At 46.5% G+C, this 5,319-nt stretch overlaps 1 long non-coding RNA gene across 2 annotated transcripts; it reads left to right on the forward strand.

The window, feature by feature from the left end:
* On the forward strand, positions 1–5,244 carry LOC117286866. 2 transcript variants are annotated; one of them, XR_004518002.1, is made up of 4 exons: positions 1–29; positions 2,294–2,505; positions 4,442–4,538; positions 5,065–5,244. It is a non-coding gene; the product is annotated as an uncharacterized LOC117286866 (long non-coding RNA). The 2 variants fall into 2 exon arrangements; XR_004518001.1 differs by lacking the exon at positions 1–29 and having other exon boundaries at positions 895–2,505.
* Positions 5,245–5,319: the final 75 nt, after the last annotated feature.

Here is a 5,319-nt window from a genome sequence, read left to right on the forward strand (position 1 = left end):
CATTGAACTTGGGCCCTTGAGCTCGTGAGGTAAGCACTGGAACCACTGAGCTAAATCCCCAGCCCTCATGGACAATACTGAAAACATGTTAGATCTTTTCTTCCTCCTTATCTCGTATCTTGTCTTCTGGTCTTCTTTTTGTCTTTATGTGTGACATTTGTGACAATTTCTTCTGACTCTTTTTCTAGTTTGCTAATTTTCCTCCCACGTGTATTTAATTTTCCATTTAATGTGTCCATTGAGTTCTTGCTTTAGATTATTGTAGTTTTTGGTTTTAGAGATTCCTCTCAATTCTTTCTTTACCATTTATAAAGTCCCATCCCTGGAGGTTTTAAAAGCATATCTTACTTGTTAAAGCATTACATGCCCAGTTATGTTCATATAATTTGGTGTTTTTCAGAGTCTTTTTCTGTTTTTTGTTGATTCTTCCAGTTTTCACTCATAGTATCATATCTTCTTGTGCTCTTAATTATCTTCATATGCTGGTCATTATTTCTGAAAAAAATTATTCCTAGAAAAATTTGGGACTTAGGACAAAGGTACCTTTCACTGGAAAGCAATTTCATTTGCTCCAGAAAAATATCTAAGAATGCTGCTAGTCCAGGACATCTTAATCTTGAAAGCTTCCTAGCCTATCCAGCAGATGAGCATTTAGATTTCAAGATCATATGAGGGCTGGTTTACTTCTGGTTCACTCTTGTACTAAGGGGGCAGCCTCTTGGAATCCCATCTCAGTATGGGATAGACTTTCTAATATGTGTCCCATTTTGTGTGAGCCCTAAGTTTAATTTCTGCCTTTCATTCTGTGGGACTATCCAAATAAAATTCAAATATGTTAAGGTCAGAAAATGCCTCAGGAAAAAAGTGGTTTCTTTTGCTTACTTATCTGGATTCTTCCTTGTCCCCTCAGTTTTGGCTTGGCTACATTTAATGTATTTTAATAAAATTATCCTATGTTTTCAGTCATCTTCAATCAGAGGACGGGCCCAAGTAATCTACCCTGTCAGTACTGGAAAATGGAAGCCTTTCCTGCTCTCATTCAACAAGTATTGGGGAAATGCGTGTGTGTCAGGCAAGGGTCAGGGCAGTAAACCAGATAGAAGTGGGCTCTTGTAGAGCTCCCAGTCTCTGTGTAGAGACAGACAATAAACAGAGAGTTACAAAGCTAACTAGTTAATTATAGTTGTGATGCATATTGTGGAGTAAGGAAATTCAGAGGTGGTGAGAGTGTCCAACTGGGAGTCTTTGCCTGTTTCATGGACTCAGGAGAAATCATTTCTAGGAATGTGATTTTTTTTAAGGACCCATAGGATTATGTCATTTGGAGTTGGAGCCCAACAATGCAGGTAGAGGGAATACCACATTTAAAACTCACACACAGGAAGGAGCATGATGTTCTAGATACTGGAAAATGACCAATATGTTTAGCTATAGTGCACGGAGTAGGGCAGGGTGAGGGACAAGAGGTGAGGCCAGAGGGTTATCTGGGCTCTCACAATCAGGGGGTCCGATTTTGGTCAGTATGCTAAGAACAAAAGGGACCATGGCAAACACTGAGGTCAAGTTTTCTGGTAAAGACCACTCTGCTGACCCAAGGAGGATAAATCATGGCAGACCAAGGGAACATCAGCCAGGCCACGAGGGAGGCTCCTTCTCACAGAGGGAAGTAAGTAATACTTAGCAGATAGGATAAAAAGGATTTCCACCAAGACTGACGGTAGGGTCGCCTCAGAATGCTTTACCAAACTGTGCTGGCTCTTGTTCGTTGGCTCTCTACACCTCTTTCCTTACCACATGGAGGGCCTGCCATGCCTTTGGCTCCCTGTTGGGTTTGGCCAATGGGATGATGGGAAACAGCAGCAGGCTATCAGAGGCTACTGTTGAGGCTGGGCTGCCTCTTTCTGACTCTCTCCTTGATTCAGGGCTTCATCTGCATGTCCCCAAGAATACAGCCCCTGCCAAATGACCCTTCTTCTGACCTCCAGGGCTCCAGTTCTCACTTGTAACACCAGTTTCTCCCTTATCCCTTCCCCTTGCAGGTGGTGGTGACCATATCTGCTAGAGCTAGTTTTGGGGGGCCTCCATACCCCTTTTGGATTCCCTTAACTCTGGTCACAGCTCTCTAAATAATCCTTCTGTTAACATCTCTTTATTAGATGAGATAGGGGGAGTTTGATTTTCCGCCAGAACCCTGAGTAATCACCAGTTTCTTAGAGATAGTTTTGTTTGTTTGTTTGGGGTTTACATTTGTGTGTGTGTGTGTGTTTGTTTATTTGTTTGTTTTCCTTTAAAGAATCCTGAGAAGCAAATCTGTCTGGGAATTCTGGAGGGAAGCCAGTCGTCCATTACAGCAGCTAAAGGAGTGGTGTCAGGGCCCACATGAAGGCTCTGCTGCCGGCTGCGTTCTATAAACAAACACATGCATGTGAGCACAGGGCAAGCCAGAGCCAAAGGACAAACACAGCCATCAAAATTTTATGGAGCCCAATATCAGCCAGGATAGAGGTAATTAGGCAAACCTGGTGTCTTCTGTCTGGCTGTACCATCCCTGAGTCTGTCTGCTAGGAATTCTAGCCTGGGGGTTGGAGGGAGGGTGCTTTACAATCTGCTTTCAACTTGAGGCTCCAAACTCCTCTCCAAAGAAGCATCAGAGAGCTGGAGGTTAAAGTGCATCTGATTTCTGGGGCGGACTCGCTAGGCCCGGTGGTGAGCACAGTTCCAAGAAGAACTCTTTTAGCCAGCCTGCCGATCGCGGGTTTCTTCTTCCCTTTTCTTGCCTTTTCTGCTCCTCGCCAAGCTCCCCAGCTGAAGTTTGCTTCACTTTCCCTTTAGAGAAATTCAAGCAGCTATTGGAAGAATGATGGATGCTTGGGGGACTGTATTCTATAATTTAGGGTTCTCTCCCCACCTGCTTCCGCAGGGGCTCAGGCAGAGAAGAGGGTCAAGGGCAATGAGGAATACGGAATGCTACGTCATGGCCGAGGTTGTCTGGGAGGGGCCGGGTCTTCCGGGAAGGGCTCTGTGACCAGGCAATGTTCAGCGGTGATCAGTGTGACAAGAAGGATCCAGCTCCTCCAAGGACTTCTGCGCAGAAGAAAACAGACAGTACAAAATTCCAATGGCAGGTCCTGTGGCCAGATGGGGGGAGGGGCCGAAAGCAAAGCCGGAGCCCGGGAGGACAGTCCCCTGGGGCCCTGCAGGTGGGGTGGCCATGCCTCCTAGTTTGCCTGGGACTGTTCTGGTTTACTCCTGCTATTCCAGTCCAACTGTTTGCCTCATTCATCCCCTTTGACCTGCCAAAATGTGTCCCTACTCGTTCCATAAATGACACAGTCACCACTTAGAGGGCAGAGCAAGATGTCTAGGTTTTTATATGTTTTCACTGCCATGAGGAGCCATTGCAGAACACTGAGCAAGGAAACGACAGGATCCAGGCTTCTCCTTCATTCCCCAAATGTTTACTGAGTGCCCTGTATTCTTCTCAGCTCCAGGGACAGAGCAATAAACGACACTAGATCGGACTTCTGTCCTCACAGAGTTGACATTCCAGTGTTAGAAATGCCGATGTCTAAGAAATGTAACCAATTCTGCACACACAATGCCCTGGTGTCTGGGCCACATCGAGGTGCTTGTTAGATGGAAAGGCAAAAGAATGTTCAGCTGGTCCTTTTTGTAAATTTATTAACTGGAACATCTTGAAGTCTGCTCCCAAATTCACCCCTTGAGGAAGTCTTCATGAGGAGCTATGTACGGTATGGGTTGCCCCATTCTTAGCCACATACCCAGGCTCCTGTGGTTGGTAATCCCAGCTAGGTGATGGTTGGCCTGGCTCAGCCCCTCACTCTATGCTGGTTGTAGCTCTAGGTAACTGGCTTACAAATGCTCACTGAATCCTAGCCTGAGTGGTCTAAGCAGAAACAGGCAAATGACACTGAAACATCTCACCAAAACTCCTATCTCTGTGTTGGGAACTCAGGCATAGAGACTAGTACAATAAGAAAAACAGAACATGACAGGTTGTCTTCAGGTATGGCTGGATCCAGATGCCAATCTTCTCTTGCTCCATCTCCCAGTTATACCATCCTTTGTTCAGGCTTCAATATACTGGTGCGGTTCCCAGTATTTCACATCTTCCATATAGGCATCCAGCAACTCAGAATAGAGCTCCAATTTTCTGAATAATTTAATTAAAAGTCCTGGAATTGGGTTCTGTTGGACCTTAGTCTCATCGCTGAACCAGCTACTATATCCAAGAGAATGGAGGATGGTGACTGGCCAATCCTGAACCGTGTCCTTCCTCCCCTCCTCCCAAAAGTTTTGGGGTAGGAGTGTGGGGATGCAAGTTTCCCTAAGAAAATTCCATATGTTGTCTGAAAGAAAAGAAATACATCCTGAAGCAGGAAAGACAATGGGTGTCCACTGTGCCTGTCTTTTGTCCCAGGAAGAAGCGGAGCCCATAGCGAGAGAGAGCATGACTCAGCGTGACTCCTTTACCACTGCCTCAGAAGGAAAAGTGAGTCCACAACCGCAGGGAGAAGGTGAGACCCAGATGTGTTCCAGTCTTCTGCCCTGCCTCAGCCTACTGTGGGTTTCTTCCTACAGGTGACATGGAACAACTTGGGGCCCCAGGGTGTCCATGAGATCTGTGACTCTAGGCCATGGAAGTAAGGCCAGGGGAAGACATGTGGCAATGGATGAGACTTCAGAGGGGTGCGGGTAGAACCAGAGAGGGATTGGGAACTAACCTGAGGCCTCTGAAGCCATTGGGTCCTATCTCGATGGGCACCTGGAACTCCCTGACTCTAGAGTGCAGGGTCTGCCTCCTGTTCCCTGGGCCCAGAACTGGGAGGAAGGTTCAGGAGGATGGATGTTGAGAACAGAGAGGTCAGGAGAGGACCCCTGCCCTTCTGACCTTAGAAGGGCCTCCAAAGAACCAGGCTGGTCCTTGGGCCCCTCATTCACCTGTATTTCAAGGATGCCCCTCAAGGGTGGGAAGAAACTGCATTTACTGAGCCCTAATGGTGCAGGTGCATTCTCCACTCACTCATCTTGTGCCATCTGCAGCTTCTGAAGGTGACCGTCAGTCTGCAGCTGACGAGGGATGGAGGTTCTCAAAGCCAGAGTGCCAGTCTGTAAGGGGTGAAACCCCAACTCCTTCCTGAAAGAATGCCGTGGAGCACACTTCTAATCCTAGCACTCTGTGATGCTGAGGCGGGAGGATCACAAGTTTGAGCCTGGCCTAGGAAACTTAGCAAGTCTCTGCCTCAAAATAAAAAATAAGAAAATGAAAAAAAAAAAAAAAAAAAAAAAAAAAAAAAA

Source organism: Fukomys damarensis, unplaced genomic scaffold (genome assembly GCF_012274545.1).
Source record: "Fukomys damarensis isolate Sample0158 unplaced genomic scaffold, DMR_v1.0_HiC HiC_scaffold_19, whole genome shotgun sequence".
NCBI classification, from domain to species: domain Eukaryota; kingdom Metazoa; phylum Chordata; class Mammalia; order Rodentia; family Bathyergidae; genus Fukomys; species Fukomys damarensis.